This window comes from Cupressus sempervirens, chromosome 8 (genome assembly GCF_028749045.1).
Source record: "Cupressus sempervirens isolate cs-2001-9-10 chromosome 8, ASM2874904v1, whole genome shotgun sequence".
Taxonomy (NCBI): Eukaryota; Viridiplantae; Streptophyta; class Pinopsida; order Cupressales; family Cupressaceae; genus Cupressus; species Cupressus sempervirens.
Genome location: NC_143125.1, coordinates 547,184,731 through 547,212,545, shown reverse-complemented (window position 1 = coordinate 547,212,545; position 27,815 = coordinate 547,184,731). Strand labels below are relative to the sequence as shown.

General features: G+C 35.6%; 1 protein-coding gene and 1 long non-coding RNA gene across 5 annotated transcripts in view; one reads left to right on the top strand and one right to left on the bottom strand.

Moving 5' to 3' along the window:
* LOC149543619 (uncharacterized) overlaps positions 1-12,243 on the bottom strand; it is a 56,109-nt gene extending 43,866 nt beyond the window's left edge. Inside the window, exon 1 of one of the 4 annotated variants that reach the window (XM_089798410.1) lies at positions 12,081-12,243. The gene's annotated coding sequence lies outside the window, so the exon portion shown is untranslated. Of the gene's footprint in view, positions 1-11,749; positions 12,020-12,080 lie in introns of those variants that run through there. The other 3 variants (XM_089798411.1, XM_089798413.1, XM_089798412.1) reach the window with 3 other exon arrangements.
* Positions 12,244-13,771: 1,528 nt separating this feature from the next.
* LOC149543618 (uncharacterized) lies at positions 13,772-26,061 on the top strand. The gene is made up of 2 exons (XR_016355246.1): positions 13,772-14,274; positions 25,850-26,061. It is a non-coding gene; the product is annotated as an uncharacterized LOC149543618 (long non-coding RNA).
* The last annotated feature ends 1,754 nt before the right edge of the window (positions 26,062-27,815 follow it).

The following is a 27,815-nucleotide window of genomic DNA, read 5'->3' as shown; positions in this document are numbered from 1 at the left end:
GCAAAAAGGTGGAGAAAGCCTTGCCGAATACCTGCAAAGATGGCAAACCCTTACCACCCGCATATCCTGCACCTTGCCAGAACGCCATGTGGTAAAAATGTTTATTGATAATGCACATCCCAGCTTGGCTCACCACATGACCATGAACTGTTTGCAGACCTATAAGGATATCAAAGAGAAAGGAATGATCCTTGAGCAAGGACTCATCAAAGATGGTGTGGTAAAGATTTACAAAGAGACCAACCAAAATCAATCACATTCCAATAACAAGTCTAGGTATTGGAACAAAAACAAGCATGTTGCAACAGATGGGGTTACTGACACCAGACATGTGAATATCGTTGGTCCTTCTCAAAACCAGTCTAACCCACCATATCAAACAAACAACCAACAAGCTACCAATTACCAACAACGAAATAACCAAAGCTATCAAAACCACAATACAAGACCCAACTTTCAAGGGTCTAACAATCAAGCTAATGCCATCAATGTAGCTGCAGGGCAAAAGCCCAGATTCCAACCTGCACCTAGAAACTATACACCCCTTAGTGAGCCATTGGATGTTATTTTTGAGAAATTGGCTAAGGAAAACCTCATCAAATTTCCTCCTACCCAGCAAATTGATCCAAGCCAATCCAAAGCTGCATGGTACAAGGACAATGAGTATTGCAAGTTCCATAGGGTAAACGGTCACACCACCCTCAGATGCATGAAACTGAAAGACTATGTGCAAGACCTCATTGATCAGAAGGAAATCACTGTTGGTGCCCAAACCTCTCCCAATGCAGGCTTACAGATTTATCAAAATGCTTTTCCTCCACAGAACAACCAAAATCCTGGAAAAGCACCTATCCAAAACAACACCAACAACCGCCAGCCAAACCAACAGCATGGGAAGAACAATGACCACACTTCATCCTATATAGACTATGGTAGCCTTATAGGTTGTATATCTGAGAAAGAGCCTTCTGTCAATGTTATCAATATCCGAGGACCAGACAATGAGTGTGCGGTCACCACTCGAAGAGCGCGATTTAACATCGCAGGCCCACCAGTTTCATCAACACCATCAGCTCCATCAAAAAGCCGATACAATATCTTGGAACACCTTGGGAACATGCCAGCCCAAATATCCATTTTAGACCTTCTCCGCACTAGTCCTATGTACAAAGACATCCTTGACAGTGCTCTCATAGAATCCCGTGTCCCTTCTGATATCAATGCTACTGATTTTCGTAATCTTGTTGGACACCTTTCATCCTCATGTGCCCTATCTTTCAAACCCACCGACATACCCGCGGTTGAGCCAGATCACACCCTTCCGCTTCGCATAGCCATCATGGTATCCAATTTTGCCGTGAAAAGAGTAATGATAGATAATGGATCAGCCTTGAACATTTGCACCCTAAAATTCATAAAACAAGCTGGATATACTGAGGCAGATATGATCAATGAGGTTATCACCATCAAAGCTTATGACAACTTGGAAAGGACCACAGAAGGGACTATTTTGCTACCAATCAAGGTTGGGCCAGTCATTCAAGAGACAGTTTGCCATGTTGTTGATCTAAACCTACCATTTAACATCCTCCTCGGTCGCCCATGGATTCATGCTATGAAGGCCGTTCCATCCACCTACCATCAGTGCATCAAATTTCCGCATCAAGGCACTGAGGTAACCATCCATGCCGATCCAGAACCCTTTGCTTACTGCAATGCGGTTGAAGCTTCATATACAAACCATTGCCCTGGAATAGACATCGGCACAGCCATCGCCAGCTCATCCCACACTTGTAATGATGCAGAAACCATCCTTGCCTCCACCCTATCTACTGTAAAGATCAACAACAAAGGATGTGGAGAATATAGTCTATCAGATGCATTTGCTGTCGAAGCAATCCCACTTGATCCACATACCCATGGACGGCCAACATATCACAAAGCTAAGGAGATTCCACCTCCTCGATACAAACAGTTTGGCCCAACCACCTTTGTGTCCTCAAAAACCCCTCTTCATGAGGAGCTCACTCCAGATATCAACAATTGGCTACATAAAGATGCACCTCCAAGAAATCAAGCACGCCTTGATCACTTCAGCCAGAAGTATCCCAAACAACATAAGCTTGTCACTGAAAAATGGAACTATCAAGGAGGTGGACTAGGACCAGAAGAAAGGGGCATGCAATGTCCCATCGAAGCACATGATTGGGAAATAAAGTTAGGTCTTGGCTTTGGCATACCCACAACTAGGGGCACCAACGAGAACGGTCACGCTTTTTCGAACATCCACCGCGACCTTGTCGAAATCGAAGACATTCCTGAGGAAGTTGAAAAGAGAGCCTACGACGATATCCCAGACCAAATCTTCCTAGGAGACTCTATTCTCCGAGAACTATCCATCCATCTCATTGACCTAGCACTTGCTCATCCACAACTCATAGATTGGGACCAACCAAGTGTCATACATATTGATGAGTTTGCATCAGAGGAAGCGCTTCTAAGATTCATGGGAGCCGAAACTCCTCATAAGAAGACAAAGCCAGATTCTGCCTACATCTACAAGCTAGATCCCAAGGGGTATTTTGGAGAAAATCCCCAACCTAGTTTCGATACACCCAAAACTGGAACTAAGGTAAATCTGGGACTAGCTAAGGCAGTGAAGAGAACCCTTCAGCAAGAAAATCCAGAGCCACAAGTAGAACATGAGGATTTAGTATTGCCTCCTCAAGATAATCGACCAGAGGTGTCTTCTATTCTAATAGAGGATACTAGAGAAGTCAACATTGGTTCTTCAGAGATCCCTAGAATTGTTCACATTGCTGCATCCCTATCACAAGACCAAGCTGACCTCCTCTTTGAGGTTTTACGAGAGAACATTGGCCGATTTGCATGGTCATATCAGGACATGCCAGGACTTGATCCAAAGCTTGTAGTTCATCATCTTGCAGTCGATCCAAAGATCAAGCCCGTCAGACAAAAGCTTAGAAAAATGCACCCCAAGGTGGCATTACTAGTCAAAGCTGAACTAGAGAGAATGTTAGCTGCTAAGGTTATCCAACCTATCGACTACTCAGAATGGATCTCCAACATGGTCCCTGTCACTAAGCCTTCCGATGACATTAGAATCTGCACTGATTTTAGAGATCTTAACAAAGCTTGTCCAAAGGATGATTTTCCCTTGCCCAACATAGATATGATTGTAGATCTTACAGCTGGACATGAAATTTTGTCCCTTATGGATGGATTTTCTGGGTATAATCAGATCAAGATTGCAGAAGAGGACCAGCATAAGACAACATTCACTACCCCTTGGGGAACCTTTTGCTACACCATGATGCCTTTTGGCCTAAAGAATGCTGGGGCTACCTATCAAAGAGCTATGACAGCCATTTTCCATGATCTTATCCATAGCATTTTGGAGGATTATGTGGACGATATCCTAGTCAAATCTCACACCTTCATGGATCATCTTGCTGACCTGGAGAAAGTCTTTGATAGGTTGGCCCAATATCATCTCATGCTAAATCCCAAGAAGTGTGTCTTTGAGGTCACATCTGGCAAGCTTCTAGGCTTCATAGTTTCTAAACGAGGTATAGAGATCGACCCCAAAAAGGTCAAGGCTATCTTAGACATGCCTCCTCCCCAGACACTGCGACAGCTTCGCTCTCTTCAGGGAAAACTTCAATCTATCCGGCGCTTCATCTCCCAACTTGCAGATAAGTGTACACCATTTTCACACTTGCTAAGGAAGAATGAGAACTTCAAGTGGGATCTTTTATGTCAGCGCAGCTTTGATCAGCTCAAGCAGTATCTCACCAATCCCCCTATCTTGGTTCCACCAGTTCCTGGTCGTCCCTTGATCTTGTATATATCAGCAACACCTACTGCTCTAGGGGCACTTCTAGCACAACATGATGATTATAGCAGAGAGAGAGCCATCTACTATATCAGTAGAACCCTAGTTGGTTATGAACTCAATTACACTCCTATGGAAAAAGCTTGTTTGGCAGTTGTTTTCTCAACTCAAAAGCTTCGCCACTACATGCTAAGTCATACCATCCAACTAGTCTCCAAGATTGACCCTCTCAAGTATATGCTCTCCAGAACAGCACTTACAGGCCGTTTGGCCAAATGGGTTATGCTACTAAGTGAGTTTGACATCCAGTATATGGACAGAAAGGCAATCAAAGGGCAAGCTATAGCAGATCACCTAGCTGATGCACCTCTAGTAGATGCATATCCTTTGCTCACAGAATTTCCAGATGAGCATATCTGCCTAATTGAAGAACAGCCCCCATGGAAGCTTTATTTTGATGGCTCATACACCTCTCATGGATCAGGGGCAGGAATATTATTAGTTACACCTCAAGGAGATTACATTCCAAAAGCCTTCAAGCTACAATTCCCTAGCACCAACAATATAGCAGAATATGAAGCTCTTGTAGCAGGATTAAAGATAGCTGCAGAATGGAATATCACTGAGTTACAAGTCTTTGGTGATTCCCAACTCATTATCAAACAAGTCTTAAATGAATATCAAACCAAAGATGAAAAGCTATTACCCTACAAAGAGCTAGTTGATCAGCTGACCCAGCATTTTACAAAGCTTCAGTTTACACAAGTGCCTCGAATGCAGAACAAGGCAGCAGATGCCATGGCCACTATCGGCTTGCTCTTGGAAATCCCTTAAGAAGCTACGCAGTATGAGTTTTTAGTTGAGCAGCTCCTCACACCTGCCTATGCGAATGAGGATTCAAACCGTGTTTGTATCTTGGTTGGTCCCCAATCCCCTTGGTATCATGAAATTCACGCTTACCTTAACGATGGTATCATATCCCCTCACCTCACACGTACCCAACGCCAGAACCTCATCCGAAAATCATCCCGCTATGTTATCATAGCCAATACCCTATATCGTCGAGGTTATCACGATACTCTCTCTCGATGTTTAGATGAAAATGAGGCCGCGATGGCATTAAAAGAAGTACATTCCGGACTTTGCGGTGCCCACACAAGTGGTATTGTCCTAGCACGACAAATCCTTAGAGCAGGCTACTATTGGCCTACCATTGAAGAAGACTCTTGTGACTTTGTCAAAAAGTGTCTCCCATGTCAGCAGCATGCAAATCTTGTGCACGCTCCAGCACAAGATCTACAGCCTATTGCACCACCTTGGCCTTTCGCTTGTTGGGGCCTTGATCTAGTTGGAACTATCACCCCTCTCTCATCTGATGGACATAAATGGATAATAACAGCTACAGACTATTTCACTAAGTGGGTGGAAGCAGTCCCCCTAGTCTCAGCTACAGGAGTTCAAGTCTCCAAGTTCATCTTGTACCACATTGTTTGCCGCTTCGGCATCCCATCCACCATCTTCACTGACCACGGAGGTAACTTTGAAAATCTCAACATGGAAGAATTATGCACTTCCCTCCGCATCCATCACCGCTTTTCTAGCCCATATTTCCCACAAGGTAACGGCCAGGCAGAGGCAACTAATAAAACCCTCCTCAAAATCCTAAAGAAAGTTGTCAATGATTCCGGCCGTGATTGGCACCTTCAAATAAATCCGGCTCTATGGGCCTATCGAACTTCCTTCTGTACATCCACAGGCACAACTCCATACTCCCTAGTCTATGGTGCCGAAGCGGTATTACCTATAAAAGTTGAACTTCCCTCACTACGCATATCTTTGCGAGGGCAAATCTCAGATGAAGAATACAGGGTAGCTCGACTCACCCAACTAGATCTCTTAGACGAGAAGAGACAACAAGCCTATGACCATCTCACAGTCTATCAAACTCGTCTCAAAAGGAATTTCAACAAGAAGGTGCTCCCACGACACTTTCAGCCAAGTGACATGGTCCTCAAAGAAAATATGAAAGTCCAAGCAGATCGAGAAAAGAAAGGCAAGTTTGAACCTACATGGCTTGGTCCCTATGTGGTTACTGCCTCCTTTGGCTCCGGAGCCTATCAATTATCTACACCAGAAGGAGAACTCTTGAATGATCCCACTAACATCATTCATCTCAAGAAGTTCTATGCTTGAAGATCCTTGGTATACCCAGCTTTTGAAAAATACAAAAAAAAATAGTAAAGAGAAATAAGCATCCAATGGTGAAAACTTGGCAATTCAAGCGCCTTGGATAGGTACCTTGGTGAAAACCTGGTAATTCAGGCGCCTTGTGTGCTAAAGACTAATCCATTATCTATCACTATCCTATCCCTCATCCATCCACCCACCATCCCATAAAACACCTGCTTGTTCCCTTGGTGTTCCAATCAAATATCCAAAATCTGATGGAGCTTGTCAATACCTCCTGTACAGCTTGTAAATCTTGTACCAAAGCTTGTATTATACCTTGTAAATCTTGTACCATACCTTGTATATATTCGAATCTTGTCCAAAGCTTGTACCATATTCCATCTTGTAAATGATCTTGTACCCTAGCCCGTATCCTATCACATGCACACACAGAATCCCATTTTCCTTAAGCTTTTCACAAACCATCTACCTATCCACCTATCAACTATTATAGACACCCCATCCTTCACAAACATTTCCATCTCACAAAAAACCAAAACATGAACAAACTTGTACATTTGTAACATATCTTGGTCTGTCAGCTTATACATCCTCTTTAGCTTAGTATCATTGTATCTATCCGGCTTTCATGTTAGTTCATCCTTGGTCAACATCTTGCACACATCGCACACCTTGGTTAGATATTCCAATGCATCCTTTAGCTAGATCTCCTATCACCAAAGTGTTATCCTTCTTAGTTCAGCTTGCCAGACGCATCACTCATCCAGATCCATCAGCTTAGGTGCTCTCTGATAGATTTTTGCAGGATATAGCTTTCCTCATGTCTGATCTTGGTCCGTTAGTACCTCGTCCTACCCATCTCGTTGGCAAACAGTTCTCTTTTGGATTTTCACTTTCTTTTGATTTGGGATCTTCCCTTTTGGGTCTTGAAATATCTTTTCCAAGCAATCTCCTTGTTCCCTCCCCAAGGTTGCCATGATCTTCCATATCATGGTATGCTGCGAATGGGGCAATTAGAGCGTAAGGTCTTGATCAGGTCTTTTGCTTGTTTTCTTTTTCTGCTTGTGGGTTACCTAGTGTCGTTTCCACGCTGCTTCCTCTGGGATTCATGTGTGATACTGGGGCAATCCTTGTGTGTTTGTTTTGAGTCAGTTCGTCAGTCCTCTGGACGGTTGGTGAAAAGGCCTTGATGTTCTTGGTAACCTTGGCAATTAACCAACAGTCCTATAGCAAATCTAGTGCTCAACTACATGGTGGTACTTCTCTTTGAAGTATCCCCCCGCTCAAAAAGCTTCAATGGATTCCTTTTATAGCGCTCCGCTCCTCCATCCCCCCCCCCCCAATCCTGGAAAGTCTTAAGCTTGCTTTACTATTGTGCCTCTGATTTCCCTTTATCATTCTCCCGTAGTGAGAGTTTGAGCTAATTCAGCCCCTTCTCTTCGCCAACCTGCGTCTCAGCTCGTCTCAATTTCTTGTACTTTTCAAGAAGTCATCGAGCCTCATTTCTCTCCCCGCCGCCTTCTTGAGGGGGCATCATCTAAGTCTAGTCTCTCCTCTTCTTATCCGAGACTAGGGCAACCTTGTTGCTAAAACATCTTCTTCGTGTCGTCTTCATTCGAACTTCTTTGAAATAGTGTTGTCTCAACACTATGTCAAAGAGGGGCAAAATGTAGACACCTAAATTTGATTACACCGCTTTGGTAATCCTATTTAGTTATTTCTAAAGACATTATTAATTAAATTTCTATTTAATTAATCCTTTGTCATCCCCTAGTTGATTAATTTAATTAATCATCTATAGTCCTAATTGATAAATCAAATAATCTATTATTTATCAATTAAATCCTATTCTTCTATCTAATTCCAAAAATCCCCATTTATTAAATAAATCTATTTGATAAATGAAATCCTCAAATTCAAAAACCCCTAACCTATCTCTAATCCTCCATTTAGCCTAATCCACCCCATCCACCCATACTAATCAAGCTTAGCCACTAACTCACCCACCCTCATTAATGCCATCCACTTGCACATCTCTAACATCCCTAATCTAATCCTAAACCCAAGCCTAATCCACCCCCTAATGTTGTCACATTCCTTAAACAAGTTTAAGACTTTCCTAATCCAAACCAAAGTCTCCCCTCAAAAAAACCCAACCACTAAGTCATGAGTGCTCTTACAAAACATAAAGACTCTTACAAGCCCACTCATGACTCTTACACCCATCTTCCACACTCTTCCCTCTTCCACACTCATTCCTCTTACATCCCTCTTACATACTCAACCCCACTCATCATGACTTTAACCAACCCTTTACCCTACCCTCTCACACTCATCCTCCTTGTGACAAGTGTCACCTTCCCATTGGTGCTAAACAAGCACAATCCATGTGCTCTCCTTTGAGTGCATCCTAGCCCTCCTTAAGCCTTCATCCATCCTTGCATCTAAGCCCTCCATCCCTCTACCCCTTAGCCTATAAATTGAATCCCATCCCAAGCCATTTCATCAACAATCTTTGAGCTAAAGTTACCATGCTATTTTGAGAACCAAAGCCATCAATATTACCCTTATAATGCCAAATTGAGAGCTCATAAAGCTACCAATTTGCCATTACCCATCTCCATTGAAGCAACTTTTGAGCATCTTGAGCATACATCCACAGCAAAAGGACACATCTACAGAATCAAGAAAGCATGGATTGTTTTCTCTTGTGAGGTTTGCACTTCTTGTTTGCTTTCTTTGTCTAAGCATATATGTGAATTTAGTTTTTGGTTTGTGAATATTTACTTTATTTGTTAATGTTCTTTGCATACTGATTCTGGTTCTACAAATGTCACTTAGTCTTTTCTCTGCATGGCAAGGTCCTCCACCCATATGACAAGGTGCACCTTTCTGGAGCCATGAATCAATTTGTCCAACTCTGAATGGATGCTTCTGTCTATATCACAAGTCGCATGCAGGTCCCACATGGTGGATACTCTCTATGTCTCACAATATTTGTTAACAAAGACTCTGTGATGAAAAAGTCTGTGCAATCTCGTGTAGAAGTTGACTGATCAGAATTGGCAAGTTTATATATATTATATATATATTTCCAATATGTAGTTGAATTTGTTTAAGAATGTAGTGTGCGGTCTTCTTGCAATTTGCTGATATGGTAGACGCCAATCTCAGACTATCACTCGAAATTACTACCTCCTTCTATGGATCAATATTGCCTAGGATTCAAGCAATCTGCAAATCCCAATCATATCATTCATAGATGTTGATATGTTACGAACTTACGGCACATAATTTAGACAACATAGGCTCATGTAGTATTAAATCTTCAGATCAAACCCATGGGCTGAATAATTGGCTCAGAAAATCAATTTCAGATGATGGCAATCAAGAACAAAATATATTTCAATAACCTTACAATTTTGTCTCTGAAACAGACTTCACAAAATTGTGCAAATGAGTAGACTAGGTTGGCTGCTAAGCACCGAAATTGCAATGACAAGCTAGGAGGGTTTTCCACCTTTGAAACTGCAAGCGAGGAATCCACTTCCCAATTCCAACTAGAATTGCAAATACAAAGAGGCAAAATAACTGGTCAATGATCAAAACAATGCCCAGCTACACCCATATAAAGACCTCCAAGAAAGTCTAGCCAAGCCAAGCCAAGCCAACATTACTTCATTACTTTATTATCATTTTACTATTTTGACCGATTGCATTTTATAATTATATTAATTAAATAGATAAGTCCTTTTTAAATTTAGGACCACTTAAATAATCAACTTAATTAGTTACATCCAAATTGGGGACATAATGGTTGGTATCAAAGCTAGTGATCTTGCTAGCCTATTGGGGAGGGAAGTTTCAAAATTGGATTGAAACATGGCACCTAGTATTGGATAGTGGGAATATAACGAGTTGCTCAACAGCTCCATGCATGGCATCACGTATATCAATGTGGAGCAGCAGAAGCTTATGGGAGATTTCCGTGGCATTGGATAAAGAGTGTTTAAGGAGGTGATGCTCGCATTCATGATAGGGCATCAAGTTTCAGCGGATTTAACTATCAGAGTCCATGCTTCATTTGGGATCCTGGAGCTTGTCAGCGTATAGTTTAGAATTGCTTCAGGGCAAACAATTTGTGGGTCAAGAGGACTGTAATGACCCAATTTGATTAAGTTATTTAGTTAAGATGTCCTAAATTTAAATAAGGACTTCTTTAATTAATTGATTTAATTATAAAATATAAAGGGCCAAAATAATAAAATAATAGAGCAATACCGGCCTAGTCTATTGTAATGTTCTAGACTCCTCTTGGAGGTCTTTATAAGGGGGTAGCTAGACATTGTGTTGATCATTGACCAGTTATTTCATCTCTTTGTATTTGCAATTCCAAATTGGAATTGGGAAGTGGATTCCTTGTTTGCAATTTCGGAGGTCAAAACCGTCCCTAGTCTACAATCACAGTTTGAGTAGTTAGCAGCCACCCTAGTCTGCTCATTTGCACAATTTTGTGAAGTCTCTTTCAACGAAAAAATTGTTAGGTCCTTGAAATATATCATGTTTTTGAATGCCATCATTTGGAAGTGATTTCTTGAGCCAATAATTCTGTCTAAGATTTTGATCTGAAGATGTAACATTACACACACTATCCGAGACTGGCTGCAAACTGCAATATAGAGTAACAAACAAAAATATCCATTCCGAGTTGGACAAACTGATTCAAGGTTCTGTACGAGTGCACCTGGCTGTATAGGTGTGATGACCTTACCATATGGAAGTGAGGATAGAGTGACATACAGAGTGAGAAGCTTGAGTGTCATACGGGTACAAAGAGGAAGTGTTGTAGGGAGCCATAGCCGTAATAAGAGCAAACTTCATACTTGCCAGATTTGGTACATTACATCTACAACTTCAGCATCACTGAAACAAGCCAAACATGAGACCGAGTTCAACCTTTTTTCATGGAGAACCTTGATGGTGGTATAGTCCAACACAGCAAAGAAACCATCAAATTGAAGACATCGTTTGACGGAATTTTGAAGTGTTTCAGGCCAGAGTCACTGAATTTGGACTCAGAAAACCTTCACTGAAGACAAGGTTCAATTCTACATCTGGAGGCCTTAACATCAACGCAAAACAAGCCACCTTGTAAGAATGAGAAGCGATATTAATGAAGCAGATGGGCAGATGGGCGTTTCAATGACAAAAACATTCTAACAATTATGGTAGAGTAAAAATATTTGAAGCCTACTAAAACACAGAGTTCATGAAAAATACCAACTGAACCAACGCGACCCTGAACACTCATATAAATCCTTGGAACAAACATAAGTGAAGCAGAGACAAATTTAAGGTAAGCAGAACTAAATTTCAAATCTTCAATTCGAAATTTTCAATATTTTCTTAATAATTAGCGTATGACAATATTTGTATCCATTAATTTTAGATCAAAAACTTGAAAAACCAAGCTCAATTAATGCTGCTAATTTCAAGTTTTACATTTCTTTAGAAAAAAGACAAGTTGTACTAAATAACCCAACTAAATGATCTGGGGAACAAAAGGCAAAATTCCTAATCAATCTCCAGAATTTGATTTATTTACGCATTTTTGGTAGAACTTTGTGGTTGCTTGTTATTTTATTACTAGGTAGGGTTTGAGTGATATGCATCTACAAATGTTAAGGGAACGAACAATTTCACCATCAATTTATTCGATGTCATGGTTTCTATTTTTGTGTGTGATGAATCCTCGCGGGAGGAAAGTGACGCTCACAATCGGTCCGCATACGACTGCGAATTGTTCCAAATCTTTCAAGACTACATAGGATCTCCATTCAGCGTGTTAGAATGTTTGTGATTTTTAAGAGAAGAAGAAGGTGGGAATCTCTGCAATTTAAGACACACACAAAATCATCCCGAAGGATGGAAAAGATTCTGACCATCTAGGGTGCGGTTAAAGGACGAAAACATTCAGACCCTTTCCTCGCGAGATCTCAAATAAAACAACAGAGATAAAATGGAAAGGACTTACCTCAAAAACCGTCAGAAATTGTCTCCGAGGACGAACAATGGGCGGCGTATAAAAGATGGAAGGAAGATGATCTACTTTTCTTTTCTTTGTAGAAATTAACTTCTTTTCATTTCATTCAGATTCAATTTTAATTATTAAAATAAAAATAATAATAACAAGAGCTCTAAGCAAACTTGAATCTCTACCTTAAGATATAATGTAAGTATTTGAAAGGTTTTGTAGACTTAAGAAGTCGCAAGGCAAAAAAAAATCCACAATCTAAGTAGGCAGTGGTGTTTGCATGTTGACATGAGTTAAAATACACATATAATTATGTGAGATATTAATTGTATAAAATTACGACTTTAATGATTTATTAATTAAAATCAAGAATTACAAATACCTAAAATACCTCTAAAGATATATCAAATTTAAGTTGATATATTTGTATTAAAAATATTTTAGTTTGCCTCGTAAATTCTTTATAAGAAGTTTGAAGAATTACTTTTATTTGTATAAGAATTATTTTATTTATCTTAGTTTGTGAAAAATATGTCTAATATTTGTTTATATATTTAGTAAGTTTGAGGGGTAGTATTAGTTTAACAATTTGTAAAATGATATTAAAAAAAATTAGAGCAAGATTGTAAAATATTAGCTAGTAAAACATAGTGTAAACTTTAAAAAAATAACATTTTACAATTGGCAAAAATAAACATCAATATAAAACTAATAAATGTATATATAATAAGACATAAGAAATATTTAACTTTATATTTTTAACTTGGTAAGAAAAATGAATTGTGATAATTAATATTTGATTAGACATTATTTTTGTTCAAAGTATTGTGAGGTGGAAGATAAAAACATTTTTTTTTGAAACTCTAATCAACTTGTGAGAAAAGATAAAGTTGTAATCAATGCATTTATTAATGCATGATAAAGTTGTTGGAAAATATTTGTATTTTTGTTAGTCTAGCAAAATAGTCATTAGCCAATTGGAAAAGGGGATTTTTGTTTTCATAAATAGAATAATTGATCACTAATAGATGGGGTCAAAAAATAATAATTCCTTGTCTTTTAAAAAATAGGGACTAAAAAAAACAATAGTTCCTTACCTTTTAAAACGCAGGGACTAACAATAGGTGTGTTGCTTTTATGCCAATTTAGTGGTTACAATTTTAAGTGTAATTATTCAAATTTCTCTTAACTTTTATGTCAATTTAGTGGTTACAATTTTAAGTATAATTATTCAAATTTAAAGACTATGTATTGTTGTTTGTAGTTATTGTGATATTTTTTTTGAATTGTTCTTAATTTATTTTATTTGTTTCTTTTATATAAATATTACATTTTTAAAAATTATATGATAATTTTTTAACATTATAATTTTTCTATATTAAGGTCGATTTGAAGTCCTATGTGCTGATTTATAAGTCTCAAATATCATTTTTATTATTCTATTATAAAATATTATTTTAAGCCTTACTATATTTTATCATTATTATTTTTTAAACTAATTTTTTTTTACTTTTAAAATTATAATTTTTTAGAACATAATTTTAATGATTCAATTTTATATATATATATATATATATATATAATCTTTTATTATTATTTATTATTATATTAATATTATAATTTATTGCTCTCTTTCTCGTATTATGAAGCATCACCTCTCCATCTCCCATCTACCTGAGCAACACTATATTTTGAGGATGGAAATTGTGTTGTTTCCTCTGCTCTGCGAATCTTCCTTCTCACCACATCCCTGGTTCCAAGTTATTGGCAAATCTCAAAAGTGGCTCCTCCTCATAAATGCAAGATCAGTTGCCTTCAGAACTATTCACTTTCACATAAAACAGAGTCCTACAATGACAAGAATTGATAGACGCTTCCGCTGTACGAGACACAGGAGATCCCCCACCGTCCCTCCTATTCCTCTAAACCAATCTCTCCCACGCCAAGAAGCGGGTATTTGAGCCATCCCCTTATTTTCCTCGGCCCCTCCTTCCCGACGGGAGCTAACACAGCCCCTCTTGGAAAACCCTGGTTAGCGGATAATATATTGGAACGATCTAACGAGTCACAACCTCGTCCTAAACCTAAAGCCCTGAATCATATGAATACAGTCTCAGAAAGGGAATCTAGCTCGACCTTGGACGTTTCGTCAAGCTCATCTAAACTCTTGGCGCATTGGAGCGAGAAGAACAAGGTAGCAATGATTAACTGTTGTGGCTCGGCATTCTCAAACCAAATAAGTATTATCTACCTTGACTGTGATTTCTATAGTGTAGATTGCTTCTCAAAATCTCTTAAGAAGTTTTTAGTAGAAGAGGGGGGGAAATTATGCAGGTCATCCTTTTATTTTTATGGATTGCCCTATTAATTTCAATCCTCACACGAGACCTGCAAAGAAAAGCCCTTCGGTTCAATTTGGGTATTCTTCCTTCACCTCTTTTAAACATGGATTCAATTTGTAGCATCGAGGATTGTCTCATCTCCTTCGTAGGCTTTGAGAGCCCTAATTTTGAGCATGAAGTCTATAAAGTACTCGTTCTCATTAACCCTTTGCTTTGAGCTGACAAAGATGACCATAACTATCGACAACACAAAAATTAGCATCTTTCCAAAACCCTATTTTGGAGACCTCAATGATAACAGGGTTTCACTTTTGAAGGAATTTACCTCTCCTCAAAAGATCTTGTAAAGTCTTGCATTTAACCCCCCCAGAAGCTGCCTCCTCAACCTTTGTACATACGATCAAATTTCTCCAAACAGGAGGCTTTGTTTTCAACCACAACCCAATCCCAGCCCTTGGATCCCCTCATAATGCTCCCCATGTTGTTTTCCCCCTCCCCTGCCCCAAATCGAGGATTCCCAACTATTCATTTGGTTGTCATTACCAATCTCAATACAAAGAGGTACCCCTCCTCCCCACCCCCTCTCATTGATCTTAATAGCAATGATGTAGACTCTCCCTCTGAGTCCCTTCATCAACCCCTCCCGTTTGGTTTGTCCCTACTGGATATGGAGCAAGATCTTCCCCTTCCCTCTACTTTCCCGACACTTGTTCCTCCTCTCCCAAGTATTAACAACTTGAATTCTGCCACCAAAGAGGAGGCTAGAGCCGTTATAAACTCGCTTCAAACTAGATTACTACAACTTAATGATTTAATGGGGGAATTCACATACACCAACAAAGAATTCCAACAAGAACTTCTTAGATGGAAGGACATTGAATCTTGCATGTATGTTTCCCAACCTCCAATGGACCCTCCATCTCAAGAGCAGAATGTCAATGATCATATTCCAATGGAATTGGAATCGGTCTATAATATGTTTAACATTAATCAAATGGTTGATTACTCTAAAGTTTTGTATTCCGCTCAACCTAAATCCTCTTCCAATCCTTCTCATCTTGATTTGGAATCGACATCTAGATCGGATTTGGGGTTAGAACTCATGAACTCAAAAGCTCTTGGTCCCCTTCCATGCCTTGGCTTAGTCAATAATATGCAAGTGGAGAAGTCTCCAATTGTGGCAAAATTTCTAGCAAAAGAGGAAGGAAATATAAATCAGTTTTAAGGAAACAAGATGGTAAGGCTCAGAATCAAGTCAAACTTGCCTTTCTTTTTTCTAAATGGGAAATGGAAGGATCTTCCATCTTCTCAGTGAAGATTATATCCTAGAATATTAGGGGTTGCAACGTCCCCTGCAAGCAACGCTTGCTAAAGTGGTGCCTTAAAGGTCTTGCTTCAAACATTATTCTCGTCCAAGAAACTAAGTTGCAAGCAGAAGAACTTGCAAGACTTGACAAGAAAATGGACATTTGGAAGGTATGGGGTCATCTTGTCCTCTCTACCTCTAGAGGTCTAGCTTGTTTATGGAACCCTAAATTAGTCCACTTCTCTTCTATTGAAAGGCATTCAAGTTAGATGAGTGGGTGGGTAAAGAACTTCTCTTCCCCCTATCTTTAATTTTGCTCAACATCTATGGTCCTGTGACATCATTTGGAAAGATGGAACTGTGGGAGGAATCAACCAACTTCCTCTTGGCCCACCAAGACTGTAACATCATTATGGGGGTGAGTTCAATGCCATCTCTAGCCTAGATGAAAAAGTAGGAGGTATCAAGACCCTGAACAAGGCTTCTTGTGATTTCAAGTAGTAGATTTCATCTTGCAACCTCATGGACATTCACACAACCAATTGGGTATGCACTTGGAACAACAAAAGATTTGGATTTGATCTGATAGCAGAAAGGCTAGACAATTTTTTGTTCAGTGGGGATCTAGCTTCTTTTAATTATTATTTTTCAGCAAAGATCATGACCCTCTCTAGCTTGGATCATTTCCCTATCAAGCTCGGTATCTCAGAGGATGTTAGACCATGAAGGAACCCTTTCAAGTGTGAAAATATGTGGTTCCAAGACAAGGACTTCCTCTCCCTCCTAGAAGTTTGGTGGAATGAGGCCTCTGTCTAGGGATTCAAAATATTTTGTTTTATTTCAAAACTGAAACACCTTGAATTGAGAATCAAAGAATGGAACAAACACTCTTTCAACAACATTTTTGAAGAACTTAACAAAACAAAAATAGATATTATGGAATTAAATGAGGAATTTTTTAGTAAAGGCATTGATGATGATCTTTTCTTTCGAGAAAAAGAACTCCTAAATAAACAAGTTGGTCTCCTAGCAAAAAAGGACTAATTGTGATACTCACCCTAATGATTCCACTTATCATACTTGAGAGTAGATAGGATTATTACATTTAATCATTTATGGACTATATGTTACTCCTTACTAGATTTAGATGACAAAACATTATCAAATTATATCTTTCCTTTAAAATAATATGCTCATTATCATTATCTTTTATGCCTACGTATACATGATCCTAGTTGTCTCTTTCATTAATATGAGATTTTTCTTCCTGAGTAATGATTCAAAAAAAAAATTTATATCTTTGATTATGCTTACATGTATTTACATGGTTATGATTATTGACATGCTAACAATACAAATGAATCATGTTTTAGTATGAATCATATTTAATGTGCATGTAGGATCAGGGAAGGTAGTCACGGTCACTTCTATGGGAGATCTAAATCATGCCACACTCCCCCTCCTTATCTTCCTCTATTTGCCTATGTACATGTGTGTGTGTTTCTTTCTCATCTTGGTGATACAGGATTATAGGTACCAGCTATTGACTCCAACTGGCTACACAAGTATGAGTGTGCCTTTAAAATCTTCTAAAGTTGTTACAAAGGTAGTGCCAAGGTCCCCACAAGTGATTTTTTTGGTATAGGTTTTCTATTTAGGTGGATCATTTGACTTTATTTGACTTTCTTGGGCATGATGATCTTACACTTAGATTATTTTGGTTGTTTGAATTATTTGATCATTTCATGATCTTCACTATGTTACACTGTAGGATGCAATGCTAAATCAGGAGTTTGGCTTGACTCACCTTGTTCACTATGGTTTACCTTGTTTGATCTTTTAGTTTTCTCTACATGTTTTATAATTGAGAAATATGGCTTCTTCGGATGATTATATTTACTTTAATACATGTGATGTTATCCTAGATCTAAGTGTTATATACTATAGTAAGTATTAATACATAATAATATTAATGGTGTGATCTATTACTTCATAATCATATAGATCATATTGTTTAGAATTTGACACACACACATGGGTGTACATAATATATGTATATGAATGTATACAAGTTATATGTGATTATATTTGTATGATTATGGAAATTGTTTATCGTATAAATTTTGGGAGTAAGGTAAAGTATAGTATTGTTAATAATTAAATATTACTTTAATGCGAGGTATGATATTATTAATTACTTACTACTAATTATTAATTATTAATAATATGAATAAGTTACATATTATTTATGTCTTCTTTACCATATATTATAAATATGTGTAGTAATAATTATAAATGTATTTCATTATAGTTATATTTATATGTACTATGTAGTTGTGAGTTTATAATTATATTAATTTACTTAATTATGCCATTTAGTTAAGAGTTAGTTGGGGGTTGGTTACCTTTGGGAATTTATTTACGTGGAATTCTCTTTTTAATTTTGGGGAAGAAGGGGTTGAAACCTTGAGGAGATCTTATTTTTAATTTTCATGGATATTTTTGGAGAGAAACTTATGAATTGCAAGGGAGGGTTTTTGAGAATAATTCTTTATGGATTTTTAAGTTTCCTTGTTTTGGGGGAGAGAGTCACGTATGAGAGTTTCAAGGGTTAAGAGAGGGGTTTATTTCTTTTTAATTAGTTCTTGTTCCACAAAGATTTATGAAAGTGATGACGGTTTGAATGGTGCATCTCAAGTTGGATTTGCTTTCCTCACTTTGTCTCCTTCCTCCTTCTTCACTTGAGTTTTCATAGGACTTGGGGTGAGGATTGCATTTCTTGATTAAATTATTTATCTAATAAAAGATGGATCTATTTATATGTTCTTATGATTTATGATATCTATAATTTCCATTATTAGAGTTATTTAAAACTTTTGAGTTTTATTTTCTAAAATTGCCATGTATTTTCCTAAGGTTTTTAGCAACCTACTTTTGGAGATCTAATATATGAATGGTCTAAATCGAGTCTAGGGTTCATTTTGGTTTAATATCTAGAAGGAAACTTTAGAGATATCAATTAGATATCTCTCATATTTTATCTTTAGGTTTGAATTAATGCCCTAATATATATGTTTTGTTACTTAAATCTATATTTTGAGTTCTAATTTTTCAGTCAAGTTTATTTGAATGGTACAGATTGTAAAAGTCATGTATAAACCTAAATTTGATATCATCGATTTTCCTACATCTTATATTTCATTTTCTATAGGCTTGATTGATTTTTGTTATGTTTTTTGAAAGTTACAACTATTTTAGTGAAGGCAGGTTTGAACCCTAACAAGGGTTTTCCATTTTAGAACATAAGCCATAACTTCCATCCCTACCACTGGATCTTCGTACAAATTTAAGGGAAATCATGCATATACATTTTTTTGATTATCACCTAAATGATTGGATTAGTTATGTATTTTGTGAAACATACAGGTTGTTATTTGTTGATTCTTTTTCTTGTCATTTAACCATTGTTTGAAATAAATCAATTTTGAAAGTTATTTTTTACTATGGGAAAACTAGGTTTTAGGGACTCAAAACCCATTACATCAAAAGAAATATTATAATAGAGAAGTCCATTACAAACATATATGTTGTAAGAAACAAAGTCCAACATCCAAAATGACAGTAGGCCAACATAAAACCCAAAAAAAACAAAACACAAGAAACAAGAACCAAAGACAACAAATAGAGAGCACAAAGACCCAAAAAAAATTACATTGATTCCTAACAATTTTGAAAGTTGTTAAGTGTTAGAGGGTTATAGATTACAAGAGGCCTTTAGGACCTTATTTTTCATTCATTTGGACCTTAAATATATTTAATATGGTTTTGATATTGTCTATGGAGTATTTTGGTTCCTTCTCATTAGTTTTGAAGGCTAGATTAAAGTTTAGGACTGTCCAGTGAATTAGCGATAACAAGAGATTTCCTAAACCTGATCAACTGATGTTACGATGTTATTATGGAATTTTTAGTCATTATTATGTGTTTTCTTATACTTTTAATTATGTTTTCTTAAGTTTGGGGTAAACTAGGTACCCTAGGTGAATGGCTCGCCATAGGCGCTAGGACCCAACAATGATTGCTAGAGGATCCTATGAAGTAGGAGACTAGGGCTCTGAGTAGGATAACTTTTTTGGGTGAGTTTTTTAATCAAGTGAAAACATTAAATATATAAAATGGATATTGTGGGGTTTGGGTTAACACACTAATGATGATAAAGATGGATAAGAGGTCACATATGCCATGTTGAGGTACTAGGACCATATGGCATTATGTAGAAGGCATGGGTGTGACGGGGTGATAATGGTTCAAGAATTTGATCCCAACATTTGAGGGGTATGTGATGACACTCACCTAATCATTACCCTAGAATACCTCACTCTTGATGTTGTTGCCTCTGGTAGTCATTTTTGCATTATTGTTATTTTTATAACCTTATTGTGCTTAATTTTGGGAAGGGTACTTCCACCTTAGGAACATCTAGTTGTTACATCTTGTCTAGACCTTATTTCTATCTCCTAGCTTAGCAAACTGGGCCTCTTTGGTTCCACATGGTTAGGTGGTTAATTTTATTGAGGTACTATTTTTGGTCTCATGGATATTGATCATTTTCATGTTCCCTTCTAGATAGGTCTCTGAAGACTTTATATTTAGGTATATTATTTTATGTTGAGATGTAATAATATGTATGTATTCATGTAAATATGATCTCCTAAAAGGAGTCATAAGTATATGATATTATGGTGTAATTCAGTTTGAAAGCAATGTAAAAAGGAAAAGAGTAGCTCTAAGATAAAGGAAAAGGAAAAGTTGATATATTGTACTATTTTTATAAGATGGTGTTTCAATAATGATATTTATTTAAGTATCTCTTATGTTGGTGGATAAAAGGGAAATGAACCTAGGAATAGTTATGATGTGATGTATCTAATTGATTGATAAAGAGGAAAGAAAACATTATCTTTTAACTTCTTGTTCAAAGTATGGACCATTCAAATGATAATTTGTGGAAATTAGACTTGTAATCAATGGATAGTCATGAAACAATAGATGGATACACTAACTAGATTATATTAATTAGTGATGGTTTATGTTTACTTAATACATTTAAAATTAATGTAGAGTAATAAGACAATGTGTACCTTAATGAACTTTTATCTCTACCTAAAAGCCTAATAGAACTATTATTAAGCATAGACTAGTAGAGGTTACGAATTTAAAGATTAGTTTTTGAAGTAGTGTCTTGAGTTGATATTTCAAATTTAGATAGTTGATTAATGTATTTTAACTAAGATATGAGCATTAAAATGACCATAGAGTAATAAATATCACAATTCAATGTATTTCTTTACATATTCAAATATGTTTAATATCACAATTTAATGTATTTATTTGCATATGCAAATATGTTTGATTATGTTGCTTTAGTGGTGATGTTAAGGAACCTATAAGGACGTGGGTTGGTTAGTAATATTGCATTCAAGTTTTATAAATAAGTGTTTATATTTTTGAAATGGTGTATATCATCAATAGAAAATAAAAATTAACAAAACTACATGTACTTTTAGTTGTTAGATAGCTTAGTCTCTTGGGTTTTGCGGTGGGGAATTACAACTTTACAACAAAGTTCTATAGGAAAAGAGATAGAACCATGATCATGATAAATAAAACAATTACGATTTTGAATCTAAGCATCAAATGTATCATAGAAATCCTTTTGTAAATATTCACTAAAAGGATGCTCTTCAATTATGACATTCATCATGGAAGTAAGATAAAAAAGAATACCATGAGAAGGAATATTAGTAACTCTAGTAGTGATATAAAGAGGACCATCAAGGTCTTTAATTATCTCAGCATAACCAAAGGTAATGAGAATTGGAGGTTCAAGTTTAGGTTCAGGTTCAGATTGGATATGCTCAACATGGTTGGTCTCTTCAACTTTATCATCATAAGTAATATGTGTAGAAAAAGAAGGCTATGTAATAATATTAGTGGAATGACATGGTAAATGATTAGTGTAATTTCTAAATTTTGATTAGGAGTTTAAACATATTTGCTTCGATAATTAATATTATCAGCAACTAATATAGGATTAGAATCAATGAGATTTTGAATATCAATCTTCAAAGAATAATACTTTTTAGTCTCATGACTGAGTTGGAGATGGTATTGGAAAAGGGATTTGGAATCAAAGGATCTAGGATGAGGTTTATTTGATAGGAGGAAGCTTAATAATGTTAGAATTTATTAATTTTGTCATCACGTTATAAAATTATTTAGATAATGGACTTCAAGTATAATTAGGTCTAAAAATCGAAGACCAAGGAGACAAACCTTTGGATTCTACCACCACTTGATCATCTATTGTACTAGATGTTTTGTTGATATTAATGTAATGTTAAGCTTGTGAAATTTACTAGGATGAGGTGAAACATCACTCTTATCAATAATAACAAAGGTCATTGGAGTGTTTATTTGAAACTTACCCACTTGTATTTGATAATGATGAAGTACTACACATAATTGTGAAAAATAAGTAAACTCCCTAAGGAGAATATTATCTCTAATATATTTTGAAAATTAGAAATAAATATGCATTGTATATAAAAAAAACAAGCACATTATAAGAAATCTAAACATGCAAATATTTAAATCTACTCATAAAGTCATCACCTTTTTCTTTTAACTCCTTGTTTGCAATGCATTAAATAAGTCAAAAAACTTGACGAGCAATATTATTTTGAATTTTTTGAATGAAAGCATTGGTGGGATTTTGAAAGGAATCCATAGAATAAGGAGGCAAGGATCAATACCATTGAAAATATTTATCTAGAAAGGTCCCAACTTGAACAACTTATTCACAAACCTATCATCATGAGAAAAAACACTATACAAGGTTTGAAGGTTTTAACTTGAGTCACATGACCACCCTTACCATTTAACTATCAAGACAAGGTATCTCAACGCGTTTAGGAATAAATTCTTGATTAATGTGTAATGTCCCATCAATGAACCTAAGAAGACAACATAGAAATCTAGCATTAAGGCAAACACGTTATTTTTACATAGAATGAATTTAACATTATGGTTGCAACTACATTATACAAGGATCATTAAAAACAAATATTAATTACAAACATGATTGATAAACAATAATCAACTAACAAGGTCCTTTTAGGTTCCTCAATGTCACTACTAATAGCACATAAAATATAATACTAATACAATAAGACCACCATGAATCAATTCAATAATACAACATAATGACATATGATCAAATCAAAGATAAATATGTTTATCCACTTCTTCCTCACATCCAAATTAATTAGAGATGCATGTTATAGTTAAAAAGTACAAGTAATCACTAAAATACACTCATATATTCATTTTACATTGATATCCTCAAGGAAACTGCAATACTACATCACTGCATCTATATGATGATATAGATAATGGTACATCAATATATAAACATGAAGCCACATAATGAGATACAATAAATCATAGAAATCATCTAGTCACATGAGCAATAAATGTAGAGAAGAAGGTGCAAGTCCATTTGAGCTCTCAATCAAACTCATAAAAAGTACTTGATGGATAAAAGATTTTTCACTTAAGAATGTGGGCCCTTGAGGCCCACTCTCCCAAGATAGGATATAACACAAGGCCCCACATCAAAAAAATCACAAGTAATGCATCTAAAAAGAAACATCTAGTTAAAGAAGTAACATATAAATTCACATGGGTAAACAAAGATATCATAAAATAATTGCAAGGAAACATCTTATACCAAAGACAAATCTAAAACAAACACAAGGGAAGCATATGATACAAGTAGAAGGGTGTCATAACATGTTTCCATGCTAGAGCCACCTTGTATTCTCTCCATACCTAGTGCCTAGGCAGACACCATGTGAAAATGGCCACCTCACCCCATTAATGTGTCGTACTTCCATATCAATAGTAGGCATGAGTGAAGCTATTATCATTTAATTAATGTAAATTCCCAACCTAGTTAATTTTATTAAGTTACCCTATTATTAAAAAATACGCAGTGTGTTACATTAGATTGACCAATTTGGGCCCCGACACCCATTGTGAGACACCCTTTACATTGTGCTCCTAGTAAGACCCTCTTATGCATTGCAAAATGGGTTACCGTAGAATGACCACTTTAGGCCCTGATCCCCATTGTGAGCCACTCTCCTATGATCCAAATTAAAATCAAAAGAATAAACAAAACAAATAATCTCATATGCAACATCATAAAATCCTCATAACCAATAAGCCAAATGAACAATGTAGGGAAAATAACCTTAAAATCATCAATAGAACCCATAATGCCAACATAATAAAGAGGACATCTAAAAAATTTAAACATCTTCATGGAAATCACATAGGACCTCTCGAGGTTCCAAGTCATGCACATAATTCCAAACACAATATATCACATGTATAAGTCCTCTTTTGGATCCTTTACAACAAAATTGGACACATGAGATCTCTACGATCCATCAAATGCATAATTAGGATCCAATAATACCAATACACCATAATACTAGGACACCATGATCACCACATAACATATAATATCAAGAGATCTATAATTATCATCAAGTCAGTATTAATCTCATTCTAATAACAAGATGTCAAGGAAAATAAACACGACCTTCATGCAACCTCAATTACACAAATAGGCCCCAAACAACATACTTCAATAAAACATGACACATCATCCATATGAAAATGCCAATGGTCAAGTACCAAGACGAAATAACCATTAAGATAAAACCCCAACTTTGGTATTAATAAGGTGAGCCCCAACATTACTCCTCCAACTTTTGCCCAAAACATCAAGAAAACTACACAATTGTAGTAGATCAAAAGAAGAAAACTTTGGCCTTAGAATCATCAAGAATCAAGAGAATGCATTACAATTCAACTTAAATATATAACACAAATATGTATGCAAATAAATAATGACACATAACCAAGACAAGATACATACTAGCAAAGTAACACAAATTCCCAACTGAGATTAATCACCAAATAGATTTTTCACCCATCCTTATATAGGAATTGATTCATATTGACACCATATTCCCATCAGAAAATGCAATGACAATTTATTAATTAATACACACATTTGACAACACAATGGTAACTAGTGACCCTCACATTTGGATGGTCTTGGGTTTGAGTCTTCAACCCATTATCTAAGACTAACAAATTTATTTTTTATAAGACTTATTTCAAGTAAATTTATCTTAGTGTATAGATCATTCTAATTTAAATTTGCTAATAATTTAATATTTCACAAATACAATTCAAATTTCCTATATAACTTTTGCAATTACAAAACAATCTAAGAAAAAAACTTCCTAAGTAAACAATGGTAAAAAGAATAGTTTACACCAAACAACAATCTCCTTTTTATTTTATTTTATTTTCCTCATTACCCGAAAAGAAAAGAGAAGAAAAAACTAAAACTTTAATTATGATCCTAAATAAAACTTGGAAAAATATGTTATGAATATAATTCATTTCAAAATAGGGGAATACATTTATGTAGTGTTTCATATATGAAATGAACTTAGCTCAATTTGTGTATTGATAATTAGTGGTGCTGGAAAAGTATAAGTAAGACAATTCAAGAATCTAAAACCATTTGATGTTTTCCAAATATTTTTCACTATTTTTGACTGTTCAAGTCATTTATGGATTTATGTACGTAGTAGTTGAGAGGTGTTACTAAATCACCATTCAATGCCTGACTTGCTTGTAATTGTTGAAAGTGAGACTTTTTTCATGATGCTCGAGCTTACTCTTATTTTGATGATGGATCACAAAGTGTGATCTCAAAAGTCGATGCAAAAATACTTACACAATCGCATCCAAAAACATAATTGAAGCATTTTCATATGATTTGTGGAAATCTTCTTGTTCTTATAGGTGTTACTAAATAAATATTCAATGCTTGATGCCTAACCTTTTCATATGGTAGAGATTAAAAATGATCATTTTTGCTAGCATGTAGGTAATGTATAGCCAATGACACTAGTTCAGGTTGTATTTGGTCTCCTGTAAATCTGTTGAATTTGTCAAGACTTGCATTGCAGGAGCTCAACTATTGGCGAATGTGTGGGCAATTCAATGGAGCTTCCTTCTCATGTCCTATGTAGTGCCTGCCCCTAAGTCACATTTCAGTTATCTTTGCCAAACTCTTTTAGGCCAGTTTTATGTTTGATGATTAGTATTATTATTATCTTGGAGATTATTAGATGTTGTTTTACACTCAGTTTATTATATGACGAGATTACTTGGTACTCTATACTTCATGTGTGTATGATGATTATTCAGTGTTTTCAATTACTAATGATGATTAGTTAGATGGTTTATTATCACATGCATTTTCTTATGGATACTTACCCCATACTGCATGTGTATGGTGCATGTGTTCATTTTTTTTATGCATGGCATTTTTGATGTGGTTAAGGAAGGGAGTCGTAGTCACCTGCTAGTCGAGATCTACACGATGCACCACTTCCTACCATTGCTTATTTAGCTTAGAATATTGTGTCTGTACATGCATGGATTTTATGCAGGTTGCAGGTACCGGGCATCGACTTCCCTGAATTGCTAGGATGAGCGTACCCTATCGCATTATCTCAATAGTAAGAGGGGAGATAAATTCTCAAGTCCAAATCCTAAACCCTTTAGCCATTTGTCCTAATTGATAATTAGGACAAGTATTCGAGTTGAGTGCCCTCTGAATGCGTTGAATGACGTTAATTCGTGATTATAACCCTTTTGTTTGATTTAGTATGTGTTTTTCTATGATGGGTTTTCATATGTTGTTTTATGAGTTCTTGGTGTATTTTTCTATTAATTAAGTTTAATTAAAAGATTAATCAATGATTTAATTTAATAGAAGATTATTATGATATTTTAATATTTAATTATATTTAATTAATTGAGAAATTAATTAAATAAAGAATTAAATTTGGAGATAAAGGTTTAAGGATAAATTTAGAGCGTGATAATATTTATTTAATTTAATAATAATATATTTAGAGTTCATTTTTAAATAAATGATAAATATTATTGTTATTTAAGTTAATTAAATATTCTATCAATTAAGTTTCTAAAATAAATTATAAGTTGAAAAATATTAAATTATTAAAGTTTCTAGATTGCATGATGCGGGCATGAGTTGAAAATAAAAAAAATTAATTAAAAGATAAAATAAGTGAAAATAATAATGTTATTTCATAAAGTGCGCATGGGATTAAAAGTAATAAAGATTAAAAATAGAAGTCAAGAGGGAAACTAAATTAAGTTATTTAATAATTCATTTAATGTGCATTAAAAGATAAAAGCAAAGGTTAATAAAAGTTAATTTTGAGTTTGAGTCTTGTGAGCAAGGAGTCCTCTTGGGTGAACACACAATTAGTGCCCCGATTTGAGGAGAAAACTCCTTATCACAACCTTGGGGTTCATTTTTGGTGGAGGGCGAATTTGGAAAAGATTTTGGGAGACATCTTTTGGCAGTGAATTTCAGAAGGAGAATTCTAGGAAAGCTTTTCAGAGGAAAGTTATTGAAGAAGGGTGAATTCACTCATAGTTTTTTTCGAGGTTTTCGTATTAGCATCAAGCTCAGGTAGGGTCTTGTGTTTTGATCACTGAATAATTACACATTTATCTTTTCCTGTCTTCTTCATGTCTGTGGATTGTAAATCTGAATTCTCCGTGATGAAAATTTAAAATTTTTCAATATTGTGAATTATTAATTGCTTGTCAATAATTTCTGTATATGTGAAGAATAATAGAGCTATCAAAAACCCTCATCTTCAAAATTAAAGAAATAGAATTCAATTTGGGAAAGGTTCGAATTTAAAAATGAAATTCTAAATTGAAAATTTAGATGGTTGGCAACATTTCCTCTATCAGAATAATGTGGCGATCTATATATATATATACATTTTTAAAAGAGAGTTATTTAATTAGTTTTTATATATTTATAAATCTTGTTAATTAAATAACAATGTTTAATGGTCCACATTATATAAATTTAAAAGAAAAAAA